General features: G+C 55.1%; 1 protein-coding gene across 2 annotated transcripts in view; it reads left to right on the top strand.

Annotated features, from left to right (window-relative positions):
- The window catches only part of SORCS2 (sortilin related VPS10 domain containing receptor 2), a 569,237-nt gene that overhangs the window by 328,834 nt on the left and 226,860 nt on the right, over positions 1-13,543 (top strand). The gene's annotated exons all lie outside the window — the stretch shown is intronic.

The raw sequence follows: 13,543 nt of genomic DNA, 5'->3' as shown, positions 1-13,543 counted from the left end.
AGCAGGAGAATGGCGTGAACCCGGGAGGCGGAGCTTGCAGTGAGCTGAGATCCGGCCACTGCACTCCAGCCTGGGCGACAGAGCAAGACTCCGTCTCAAACAAACAAACAAACAAACAAACAAAAACCATTAGGGTGTCAGTGACCCAGGGAAAGTGGGACTGATTTAAATGCCATTTCACTTCTTTTAAGAATCTGTCTACTCCTTTATATCTTGGTGCATTTACTGGACAGGTTCCACCCAATTTCACGTTTTAAAATTAATCAGCCGAGCAGAGAGGCCCTGCCAGCGGTTGCATCCTGCCTCCGGGAGCACAGGCGCACAGGGGCTGGGGAAGGTATCTGGGGAATATATATCAGGGGCCTAAAATATATCTGTCTGTATGTGTATATATGTGTCAGGAGCCCCAAACAGGGAAAATGTTCTTTCATAGAGCATTCAAAATCTAAACTCAAAAGGGAAAAAGCCGCACATATGTATGTCACCCACACTCACAGCCCTGGAGCTCCTGGCCTAGTTAAAGAAGGTGGTGAGGCTGCCGAGTTAGAAATGAGTACCAGAGTTGTCTGTAAAAAGTTTATCTCCTAGAAGTTTGAGGTTGGCAGTGACCTCGACTCACATCTGCTACACACAGTCTTCAGCTTCAACCGCATGGAGCTGAGCTAGAGACCGAGATGGAGACAGAGACATAGAGAGACAGATAGAGAGACAGAGATGGAGACATAGAGACACAGAGGTAGAGATGGAGCAGGAGCTGGAGATCCCTATGCAGACGGAGACACAGATACAATGCAGAAACAGTAGCAGCTAGAGAGGGTATACCTAGGATGCAGGGAGAGGCACAAGTGCAGGTGGAGGTGGGGGTGCACATGGAGGTGGGGGTACAGATGGAGGTGGAGGTACACATGGAGGTGGGGGTGCAGATGCAGGTGGAGGTACACATGGAGGTGGGGGTGCACATGGAGGTGGGGGTGCAGATGCAGGTGGAGGTACACATGGAGGTGGGGGTACACACGGAGGTGGGGGTGCAGATGGAGGTGGAGGTACACATGGAGGTGGGGGTGCAGATGGAGGTGGGGGTGCACATGGAGGTGGCGGTACAGATGGAGGTGGGGGTGCAGATGGAGGTGGGGGTGCAGGTGGAGGTGGGGGTGCATGTGGAAGTAGGGGTGCACGTGGAGGTGGGGGTGCACGTGGAGGTGGGGGTGCAGATGGCTGGAGACACAGCTAGAAACAGACATGCAGATGCTGATGCAGACTGATGGGCCGTGTGCTCCCCAGAGGCTAATGCAGGCCCAGAATGATGTTCCTGCAACGTGTATTGAACAAAGGAGACCGCTGGCCCCTGGCTTGCTGGCTATCTCATTTCAATCTTTCTCGTTGCAAACTTCACCAAGGACCACAGGCTGGGCGCCACGCGTAAGCAGCCTCTGGGTTGGCAGCGTGGGGGTGCTGAGGTTCTGGCGCCCTGGAGGAGAAGGGCTTTCCTCTGCCAGCCCCTCTCTGTCAGACTTGGTCTGTAGCTAACCTGCTCCCCCGCCCAACTCCACCCAGAGAGTAGGCCTGGAGCTGAGACGAGGAGCTTGTGCTCTCCCACTCCTGACCTCGAACCCTTGCAGGCCTCACCCTGATCACTCACTGCAGTCCGGGTGCCAGGAGTAGGGCCGAGGCCTCTGCTGCAGCTCACGGCTGTGCTCTCAGAAGTTTCTTGCTCCGGGACCCTTGGGAATCACACACTGGGGTCCTCCCAGTTCAAGCCTTTTTCTCCTGTGTGTACAACTGAAACGGACATCTGGAGGCCATCACGGTGATTCAGACTCAAATGCCTTTGCCTGGAGAGCAGGAGTGTGGAACCCAGAGGACCCGGTGGTTTTGGCATTCAGCTCAGCACCCCAGAGCGCCTGTGACTTTGCGGAGCTCGAGAGTGGAGAGGTGTGAAGTCCCTGCTGGGTGCTGGGCACTGCACTGGGCCCTTGGAGGCAGAGGAATTCATTTCCTCTCAGTAAAAATCCTTAAATACTGTTCATTTTATAAGCTAGGAAACCAAACTCAGAGAGGTGAAGCGGTACCAATGTCACTCAGTTTGCCCATGGCTGTGGTGGGATTTGAACCCACATCCATCTGGCTCTGGACCCAAGGGCTGGCTTCCCAGCCATGTGGCCTGGGCAGTCGGCCACACAGGGCCACATTCAGGAGGGCTCCATGCTTGTTAAATGCTATATGCTGTCGTTATCATGAGTAGTAAGTGCAAACCAGGAAGCTTGAAGACGGGGGCCACATTTCATTTTGTCTTGGGCCTCACCAATGGCATACCCAGTCCTGAACCATGGTATTTCCTACACAATTTAGCGCCTTCCTGCTCTGGTCTAGCTGGGACCCGACTCTCGGGGGCCACAAAAGGCCCATGGTGAGCAGAGAAGCTAGGGAGCCGTCTGATGGCCGTGGGAGCCGATGTCCCCCGCCAACCTGTCGTGCACGATGCTTCTTGAACTAGAAAAAGTCCACCTCTGAGCCGGGGGGCGAACCCTCCACCTCCCCCTGGTAAACTAAAGTCAGTGGGGTGAAAAGGATGGAAACCTGGAGCGCCAGGAGGGATGGGGAGCAGGACTGTGCAGCCCATGGTGGAACGGATGAGCCAAATGTTCCAAGAAAGCCCGATATCATGGAGCTCTCCAGGGTGGGATGGGTGACGAGCCTAGCACTATGGCTTCTGAATTTTAAAATAAGCTTGGAGCATCCGTGGAAAATGCTTTTTGATGGGAAAGGGGTGTGGATGTGGTATAGGGAGATCCAGTGGGGCAGCTGGGGCTTCCACGGAGCCGGCGGGGAGCCAGGCACAGGGCTGGGAACTGTTCTCAGAAGGTCTCACCGGATTGTCTCACTGACCCCAAGAACAGCTCAGGAGAGCTCTGTGCGCACAGAGACACCTCAGTCCCTGCGTCAGGGGGTGGGACCACCCCTGAGATGGGAGGATGGCTCCAGCTCACAGGCATGGAAGCTGAGCCCAGAGAAATCGGGGGGTCCCCCAGTGAGTCTGGGTGGCATTGGAGCCCTCTCTCTGTCTCTCCTTTTGCATACTAGTGATATTGATGCCCTCCTCATGGGCATTCTGGAGACAGAGAAGTCACACGTACAAAGCAGTGCGCACCCAGGGTCTGACAGGGCCTGGTACTCAGATACCCCCGAGAGCCTGGCTCTGCCAGTGGGGACACAAGAACGCAGCAGCAAGGCCCCAGAGCTGGGCAGTGCCAGTGAGAAGCCTGGCCCTTCCTCTTCCTGACCCTGCGATCTTCGAGAGTGGTGAACCCCATGAGCCTCAGTTTCCCCATGGGATGAATTGGGATAATTGTCGCGCTGCCCTCATAGAGCTGGAGTGAAGATTCAGTGGCAGTCGATGGACAACACTGAGAATCAGGCCTGGTGTGGGACATGCCAAGCCCCTAGCCTTCTGTGCCTCCATTTCCCTGGCTGTAAAACACCCAACTCCCAGAGTCATTGCGAGGAGCCCCGGCAGGGGGCACGCACGGCTGTGCAGTAGCCTAGTGAGGGGTTCAGTCCCTCTCTCTACATGGGGCGCTCATTTGGCGCGGGGAGGCTGTGGAAGCCAGCAAGAACTATCACGGTGATCTCGGCGGTAGGGACACCCCAGGGTCTGTGTCTGCTGACAGCCACAGCGTCCTGTGTGGGAGAGTCCCAGGGAACAGTGCGTGAGAAAAGGAACTTCTTTTAGTCTGAGTGGGCCTCCTCTGCCAGGGCTCAGGAGCTGCCATAGTCTGGGCTTAATGAGGCCTAAATCTGTCAACAGTGGAGGCTGCTGCTTGTGGTAAATATTTGGCGTACAGCTCCATTTGGCAAGGTTATATTTGCTCCACTGGGGGAAAAATAACTCTCTGTTTGCCATGGTGATGGATTTGTCGTTCTCCACTTAGAAGTTGCCAGCAGCTGCAGGCAGAATTGCTAAATCTGCCTGTCTGTCCATCCGTCCATCCATCCATCCATCTACGCACCCACCTACCCACCCACCCATTCATTCATTCATTTGTTCATTAGCTGACATCCTGAGATCTACTCTGTTAGGGAAGCAAGATGAACAGTGGAACCCCTAAGCCACAAACTGGCTGCATGGCCCTTGGCTTGTCATTCCCCCTCCTCTGGGCCTCAGTGCTTCTTTCCCTAAAAGGCAGGTCCTTGTCACTGAACTGGTAGGGCTGTGGGGAGGCATAGATTAAACATTTTTAAAGGACATGGGTGTGCATTGACTAGTAGCCCAATAAACATTGCCGGAGACTTGATGTAGTCAGGGAGGGCTTCCTGAAGGTAGCACACCCTGAAACAGATGTCAAGTGGATAAGTAGACACTTGTCCCCCAATACACAGACACAAAACAACAAACAAATGAAACAAAGCAGCATAGGTAAGTGCCACAAATTTAAAATGATACCAACCTATTAAGACATGTAGAGAGAGAGTAGGAAGATTGCCAAAAAGGTCAGCTGGTTTTTACTAGACCCCTTGAGCCAGTGAATGAGTCTGCAGCTGACTGTCACAGGAACCCCCGCTATGATACTGGCAGGAGGTCGTGACTGTTCGAATTGTTTCTGAGCATTTATTGGCTTCATCCAGAATTGTGGCATGTTAGACCCAACCTTTATTTAACCTTAGGTTTAGATATTTACATGTATAAAAATGAAAGGGGATACATTCTTTTTTTCCTTTTCTTTTCTTTTCTTTCTTTCTTTTTTTTTTTTTTTTTTTTTTTTTTTTTTTTTTTTGAGAAGGAGTCTTACTCTGTGGCCAGGCTGGAGTGCAATGATGCGATCTCGGCTTACTGCAACCTCCACCTCCTGGGTTCAAGTGATTCTCTTGCCTCAACCTTCCGAGTAGCTGGGATTACAGATGTGTGCCAACATGCCAGGCTAATTTTTTGTATTTTAGTAGAGATGGGGTTTCACTATGCTGGCCAGGACGGTCTTGATCTTCTGACCTCCTGGGTCCACCTCCCTCAGCCTCCCAAAGTGCTAGGATTACAGGCGTGAGCCACTGTGCCTGGCCGATAAATTCTTTTAAAGTTTGTGTAGAAGAATAAATGTCTAAGAATAGAAAAATTTTCTAAAAATAGAAAAACCAAAGAAAGCGAACTTGCCTTAGAAGCCACTAAACGTGCTCTAAACCAAGTGGCACGAAAGTAGACGGTGAATCAGTGGAGTAAGTCCGCTCAGCACTGTGACACACACACTGATGGACAGACCCTGGGAAGGAATCATGAGAAAGGTGGTTTTTCCAATCAGTGGAGAAGAATGTCAGTGGTCCATTTTGTACTTCCAATGGGGGGGAAAAAATTAAGGCATGCTGTGTCTCTCATGAGGGAGCTGGCTGGGAACACGGGGTTGGGTCTCTGGGTTCAAGCCATGCACCAAAATAGATTTTAGGCAGATCTAAGAAATAAACATTTTAAAAATCCAAATATTATTAGAAAAATGAGAATATATATAACCACTTCAGCGACAAGAAGCTCACAGCTGCCGAAAGAAAATGTGGGCACTTTTGAGATGTAAAACGTGATTGTTTGTAAGGCGAAAACACTATATACAAAAATCAGTGGATAAAATGGATTCATGACGGGTTCAGGTGCAGGTGTCCATGTTGCGTGTCTGCGAGCCTAGAGGAAGTGGTCCCGGCCGGGGTGTTTGGTTTGGTTTAGCTGCCTGGGAGTGGGTGGGAGAAGCTTTATGGGAAAAAAATAAGACTGAATTTTAATAAAGCATGTAGGAAGGGAGGGAGGGAAGGGGGTGAGGAGGGATGAAGGTCGGCAGGGAGGGAGAGGGGAGAGGGAAAAACAGAGGGTGGCCCTAGCACCCAGTCACTTCTTTCCCACTTATCTATGACAATGGTTACCTGAGGGTGCTGAGATTTCAGGCTTTTTTTTTTTTTTTTTTTTTTGAGACACAGTCTCACTCTAGCTCAGGCTGGAGTATAGTGGTGTGATCTTGGCTGACTGCAACCTCCACCTCTGGGTTCAAGTGAGTCTCCTGACTCAGTTTCCCCAGTAGCTGGGACTACTGACACCTGCTAATCTTTGTATTTTTAGTAGAGATGGGGTTTCACCATGTTGGCCAGGCTGGTCTCAAACTCCTGACCTCAGGTGATCCACCCGTCTTGGCCTCCCAAAGTGCTGGGATTACAGGCGCGAGCCACCATGCCTGGCCTCAGACTCTGTATACTTACTTTTCTTCTATGTTTATTCATTACTCAGGCTTTTACAGTGCACGTGTGTGATTATGTAATCAGAAATAAAGCCACAGAGCTATTTTCATTGCATTTTAAAACGTGGCTGTAGTATGCATCAGTGCTCAGAGGAGAGGCCCAGAGGACTGAAATTAAACTCAATATTGATAAATAGGGGCAAAGAATACTGTGAAAAGAAAATAAAATGGACCCAAAAAGGGAAGGCTGAAATCTGGAGGGAGTGAGCAGAAGTTCTGCAGGGGGCCCGGCTGCAAGCTGCTTTCCCTGGGGACGAGTGTGTCTCGGGAGATGCAGCCACACTGTGAACCGTGCGGAGACCGGGGCCACCAGGTCACGCTGCCTCGGCACAGTGACCTTTCCTGGGTAACCATTCATCTGCGTGCAGAGAGCAAATTTCGGGGCCCAAACAGGAAATCGGTACCTGCTTCTGTCCATAGAACAGAGCGTCAGTTACACGTGGCGGAGGAGACCCTGGGGCAGCCTGGGACAATGAGGCAGCCCACATTAGAGCTGGGAGCAGGGGGACAAAGGGAGATGGTGAGGTCCCTGCAGCCTGGGGACAAGGGCCACCTAACAGGAACCAGAATCATGTGGGGATGTAGAGGGAGAGAGGGAGGGATACTCAGAGCCTCTCTTCCTCCTGCTGGAGCCTCCGATTGTGGAGTCCAGTGGGCAGTTGCAGGCCACGGCCGGGGCCAGGCAGCCATAGGGGCCGCCTCCCAGCGCTCAGCAGAGCTGGAGCACAGAATGGGCTGGGGGCAGCAGGGCGATGACAGCACAGCCAGGGCCCAGGTGTTGTCCAGGAGGCATTTCCACATCCATTCTCACCCGCACTCACCACTCACGGAGGATTCTGAGGTCGACGCCGGGGCCTCCATCATCCCCGCTTTCCAGATGGGAAGCGCACAGCCCCCGGGGGCTGGAGTGAGCCACCAGGAAGAAGGGGCCTTGTGGGGCGAGGAGGGCCACGGAGAGTAGGATGGAAGGAGCTGGTGTTAAGGGGAAGCCACGCTGCTGCCAGGCCATGCCCCATCTGGGCTCTGGAGAGAAGGCTGGGGTGGTTCAGCCTCCGCCGCCCACCGGGGCTGTGTTCTAGGGCTTGGGGACACACTGAGGACAGGCTTTGGCTCCTGTCTCAGGAGGGGCCCTGACATAGGAGGCGGGGGTGGCCCCCTTGCCCCAGCCGTCCAAACCACAAGCTCCGAAGGCAGCTGCTTCACGGACGCGAAATTACATCTCTCTGAAAATACCCCTTTCTTTCTTCTAATTGCCATGGCTCTAATAATCCCACTCTATCTTCTCTCTCACCCTTGACGGTGAATTTAATTTAATAGACTGTAACTGTGCTGCCTCTGATCTTTAAATGCCATGTTTATTTGCTTCGTTAGAATGGACTCGATGATTGAGGAAAGTGTGGCGATGTCTTGCGAAGTGGGTTTTGACCAGTGCGGGTTTCGGCATTACTGTGTCCACAGTCCCAGATTGAAACCGATGTGGATGCAAATGCCTTCCATTCCCATGGGCTGGAGCAGCCGGCGGGACTGAGGCCCCCTCTGCTGAGTGTCCGGGTGGGTCCTGAACCGGAGAGGCCCACGCGGACCCCGGATTCGGAGTGAGCGCCCTGCCCTCCCCAGCTGTGGGCAGCCTTGTCCATGCGGTGTCCTCCGAGCTGGCATAGTCCGGGAGGGCGCCCTGCCCTGTCACCCAGCCGTCAGGGAAGAGCACTCCTCACGCACCAAGTTGGCCAGGACAGCCGAGGTTAATATCTGAAGTGTGCCTGGCTTCATGGTTTTGGCCAGTTTCAGGTCCCCAGAGGCCAGCGGCCATGGGCAGTGCGGCCAGGGAGGGGCGGCTCCTTGTTCTCCGTGGGGCATGCCCAGGAAATGCGGCCCCGGGGCCGGCATTTGGTTCTGTGTGCGGCATGGCCAGGAAACAGAACCTTGGGGCTGGCGCCTTGTTCTGTGCACGGTGTGCCCAGGAAATACGACCCCGGGGCCTGGACATGTGCTGTTCGGCTTCCCAGATACCCATGTGGACGGATGCTTGCTGCATCCAGGTCTCTGCTCAACGTCAGCTCACTGAGTGGAGTGTCCGGGCCACTCTGCATCCCCATCACGCTCCGTCCTCCTCCTGTATTCACAGCACATTGGCCACCCGACTTCACACTTTCCTCCTTTCTAGCATCTGACCGTCCCGTGGTGGGCAGCTCCCAGGGAGCAGGAGCTGGCGTCTGGTTACCCACCAGGGAGGTTCGAGGCCAGAACTAGGTCCCCTGCTTTCCCCGTGGTGGGGAAGAGAAGGCTGCACACGGTCCCCAGACCTTTCTGTTGTGGGATGTCCACTCTTGATACTATCTCAGGGTGGAAGAGGATGAATGAGGGAGAGAACGGCTCACACAGAAACTCAGAGACATGTGGAAAAGGACAGATCCAGAGAGACAACGACAGACCGCATCCATGCAGAGCCCTCCAAGTCATAGTGAGACGGAGGAATGACACGCCCAGAGACATGGACATGGAGAAGTACAGGGACAGAATGACAGGCCAGACAGAGAGCCAAGTCTGCAGAGAGAGAGAGAGAAGGAGTGAGAGAGGGTTGGGAGGGGAGACACAAACACATACACAATTAGAGAGAGGGAGGGACACAGAGAGGGAGAGAATGAGAGGTGCACACAAAAAGCCAGAGATCCCTGCAGAGAGAGAGGAGGGGAGGGAGAGGGGTGGGGAGACACACACACACACACACACACACACACACACACACACAACTGGGGAGGAAGGATGGAGAGAGACAGAGAAACAGAGAAAGAGATGGAGTGACAGAGAGACAGAGACAGACAGAGGGCCGGGGGGTTGAGGAGAGAGTGAGCCTGGGGTCATTCTGGCTCTGGACTCTGGGTGTGTGTTTCTGTAGAGCTGGTCTGGGCGTGCCCCGGCGAAGGCCTGTGGTACCTCTGGGGGCTGGGGACAGGTGGGGACAGGGCTGGGTGAAGGCTGCTGCAGCCTGTTTCTTCCTGTGGCTGAGAAAGCAGCTCCTCTCACTTCCCTGTCTGGAATTCCAGCCTGTTAGCTGTCTGCTGCCCACCCAGACGCTGAGATGCAGAAAATTCAGACAAGCTTTGGCCTGGCCTGTTTCCAGTTAAGACTCTGTCTTCAGGTGGGAAATGTCCCTAATGGAAAGGAAAACAGAACTGGCATTACCCAGGGCCCACATCCCACCCTTTCTCCCGTAGTAGGTCCTGGAGAGGCACACACTGCTGCGGGAGACACGGTGCCCTCCCCAGGAGGCGCAGTGTGGAAACCGCGGGTCTGTTCCTGCGCCACACACAGACAGCACACTGGTGCCTTTAGAATAGAAAAGTTGAGTCACATTCTGGAATCAACCCAATAACAGGTCCTGGGATCTAGGAGACCACGTCATGGCAGAAGCAGGTATCAGAGGTGAGCAGCTCTCCAGGCAGTGTCATTAAGGGAGAGCATCTGAGAGGCTCACTCAGTCACTCATCAACCCATCAGCTGTGCCCAAGGCATCTCCGTGGCCGCATCTCAAAGTCCAGCCCAGGGCCAGACACATAGTAGCTACCCAGTAATGGTGGGGTTTGAGTTTGATCAATGGTTGGAAGAAAGAAAGGAAGGAGTGGAAGGAGGGAGGGCGGGAAGGAAGGAAGGAAGGTGGGAAGAAGGGAGGGAGGGAGAGAGGAAGGAGGGAAGAAGGAAGGAAGGAAGGTGGGAAGAAGGGAGGGAGGGAGAGAGGAAGGAGGGAAGAAGGAAGGAAGGAAGGTGGGAAGAAGGGAGGGAGGGAGAGAGGAAGAAGGGAAGAAGGAAGGAGGGAAGCAAGGGAGGGAGGGAGGGGGGAGTGGTGAGGAGAGGGAGGACAGTCATTGAAGGAGGCAGGTAGGAAGTGTCCCTAGAGGTCTGGGGTGGCCAACCAGAAAGGAACCCTGAGTGCCACAGGCGCCACACACTGGTCTACAGCATAGATCCTCAGGATTAGGCCCCTCCCCCAACCTCAGGTCCCCAGACTCCATCCTTACCCCTTACTTCCCTCGGACTTTCAACAGGCAGGACAGGAGAGAAGGCCTGCCCCTCCCCACCGTAAGTACCCCTCCCCACCTGCTCAGCCCCCTCTCCTCCTCACTCCTGTCCTTGTGGGAGGAGTCAGCCACCTCCTCACTGTGGAGACCTCTGCTTGGCTCCACTCCCTCAGGTGTGACTGTCCTTGTGTGAGCCCCACCAGGGGACACATGGGCTCCTTCATCTCCGTAAGGCCAGAAACCCTGAGGAGGGCAGCTTCCTTCCAAAGCCCGGGCTGCCCTGCAGGCACTGCCGCTCCATGGCCTTGGAGCCGTATTTCTTTCTTTTTCTTGGCAGATTTTCACACCTCCCTCCAGGCTGCAGGAGAAAGGAAAGGCTGTAGGAAAAGCCCACGTCACTGTTCCTGGAACACAGGAGGTGCTCAAAGGACCATAACCACTGCCTTCTCTGAGGGCAGAAGGGGAAGGTCGCAGCCTGAAGAATCAGACAGACCCGGGTTTCCCCCGCCTCACACTACTCACGGAGAGATTCTGTGCAAGTCCCTTCACCTCTCTGAGCCTCAGTTTTCGAATCTCTAAAATGGGACCGTATGTGGCCACAGCATGAGACAGCACACAGAAAATACCGTGCACTGCAAGTGTCAGTTACACGTTAGACCGGGTTATTGCCGTGGATGAGGGGGAGCCATAGCCACAGCCTCCTGGCTCGCTGGTCAACAGCTGGCAAAGCACCTGCCCCCAACCCTGCAGAGGTGGGGCTGCTGGAAGAAGCTCCCCAGAAGGAAAACGGGGCTTTGCCTTGGATTCAGGAGTGAGGGCTTGGCAGGGCCTGGAGTTTAGGATTCACCTGCAGCCCAGCCGGGATACTTGGCTCCTAAGCCAGGCCAGAGCCGGGATTGCTGACACCCATGTGGAGGTCAGCCCACAGCCTGGGTGCTGGGGAGTCAACAGAGACCCACTCAGCAGAAAGGGGGCGGGTCCTGCTGGTAGAATGAGTTTCCCTGGCCCTGAGGACTCCCACGTGCTTCCAGGGAGATGGATCCCTGCAATACCCCAAACCCAGCGTTCGGCCTCCCACCTGTCCCAGATCCTCAGATCTGTGGCTGGAACAATCAATTCTGTGTGCTTGCTAAATGACAGCCTTCCCTGGGAGCGGCTTAACTCATAATTTTCAAGCGCTTAAAGGCATCTTGTCATTATTTAACTCTGAAATGGGATTCTTAAGAATTGGAGAAATACGTTCTGCCAATTTCCCCGCCTTTGGTTTGCTTGCCTGGAGAGCAGAGCACATTAAGTTATGATGGTGCTGTGGCTGGAGGCGGGTGACGTAGCCGTGCAGAGACTGAATCAGGGCGGTGGAATGTGGGTGGCTTTCCCTGTACATTTACTGTCATTTGTTGCCTTTATGGAACCTGTTTGGGCATCGTTCATGCATTTCAGCAAACTTTCGCTGGCTGCTTGGGCTGGGAGCCAAGGACACAGGCGGGACAGGTACACAGACCCGCAAGCCGCAAGGGGTGGCTGATGTTGGAAGGTGGAGCCAACAGCTCCATGGCGTGAAGCAGGGGCCACTCAGCAGGTCCAGACCAGGCCACAGCGATGGGCACCTGACTTGTGACCAGGGTTGCTGCGTACAGCATTGAGGGAAGGAAGACTTGACTAGGTGGTTCAGGCACCCTTGGGTGGGCCTGGCTCACAACCAATACAAAATCAAAAGGGAGCTGTCAGGAATTGGTCCTTCAGGGCGGGAAGAGGCTGCTGCTGCTTCCTGGGGTGTGGGGTGTGGGGTGACCAGACACCAGCGCTCCTGTCCCTGGGAACCTGACACTGTAGAGGGGCAGACAGACAATAGCAAAACAAAATCCATGCCTGTTGTCAGGTAGCAATATGTGCTATGAATAGAAACCAAGCAGAATCCCTGATAGGGCCATGGCGGGGCTGCTCACAGGGCCATGGCGGGGCTGCTCACAGGGCCATGGCGGGGCTGGTCACAGGGCCATGGCGGGGCTGCTCATAGGGCCATGGCGGGGCTGCTCACAGGGCCATGGCGGGGCTGGTCATAGAGTCATGGCAGGGCTGGTGGGGCTGGTCATAGAGTCATGGCGGGGCTGGTCACAGGGCCATGGCGGGGCTGCTCATAGGGCCATGGCGGGGCTGGTCACAGGGCCGTGGCGGGGCTGGTCACAGGGCCGTGGCGGGTCTGGTCACAGGGCCATGGCGGGTCTGGTCACAGGGCCGTGGCGGGGCTGGTCACAGGGCCGTGGCGGGGCTGGTCATAGAGTCATGGCAGGGCAGACACTGGCATGCAGTGAGGGGCTCCCTGTGGGGGGTCTGGGGAGGAGAGGAGCACAGGCAAAGGCCCTGAGGTGGGACCCTGTGTGGAGGTCATTTCCTGGGGTGTACCACGGACAGTGCTGAACTTGAAGCAGCGATGTTGACAACACCATGAGGTGCCTGCCAACCAGGGACACCCCTGCGAGCCTTGGTGTCAGGGTTTCTAGGTCAGGTCAGTCACGCAGGCCCAGGTGGCTGATCTTGATCTCAGTCCCAGGGTGAGGCTGCATGCCAGGCGGCCCAGGGCCCCCACCATCAATGGGACTGTTGGCATACACTGTCCACATGACCTGGAGCCCTGGTAAGCAAAGCCACTCTTAACTGGTAGGATGTTCCAAGGACTCAGAGGTCACATCCCAGGAATGATCAAGGGCCAGTCAGCTTTTGGAATGTGAAGGACGTGGACAACCCAGACTTGTGGCTTAGTTAACCCTTTATTGCTCAGCTGCCAGAGGCCTTTTGCTTCTGGGAGGGATGGGCAGGGAGGGGACCCGCCACATCCCAGCCAGTCACTGTGTGGGGAGGCTCCCTTCGTCTGACCCTGGAGATAACTCTGGGTGGGAGGCATGGCTCCCTCCACTGTACAGAAGGGACACCTGAGGTCCAGTGAGTGGAGTGGCCAGCTCAAGGTCACATAGCTTGTCAGCACACCTCCTCCATGGGAGCCTGACATGGGCCATGGGCACACACGGCCGTCTTGGAGTTATGGCGTTAACCATGGAGGCGTCCAGTGGGAGACTGGGTCAAGGGAGGATGAGGCCTTCCCTAGGGCTGGCCACCTGCTGGGGTTGGACAGGGCACTGGAGCAGGTCAGCGAGCTCTGCTGGGTGGCCTTGAGCAAGCCAGTGCCTTCTCAGAGCTGTAGCCTTGGCCCTGGGCCCTCCCAGAGCCTGGTACAAGGGCTCAGTGGGCAGCTGGGCGGAGGAGGAG

This window comes from Macaca mulatta, chromosome 5 (assembly GCF_049350105.2).
Source record: "Macaca mulatta isolate MMU2019108-1 chromosome 5, T2T-MMU8v2.0, whole genome shotgun sequence".
Lineage (NCBI taxonomy): Eukaryota > Metazoa > Chordata > Mammalia > Primates > Cercopithecidae > Macaca > Macaca mulatta.
Note: the sequence above shows the minus strand (reverse complement) of the source record. Positions and strands in the feature narration are given on the sequence as shown.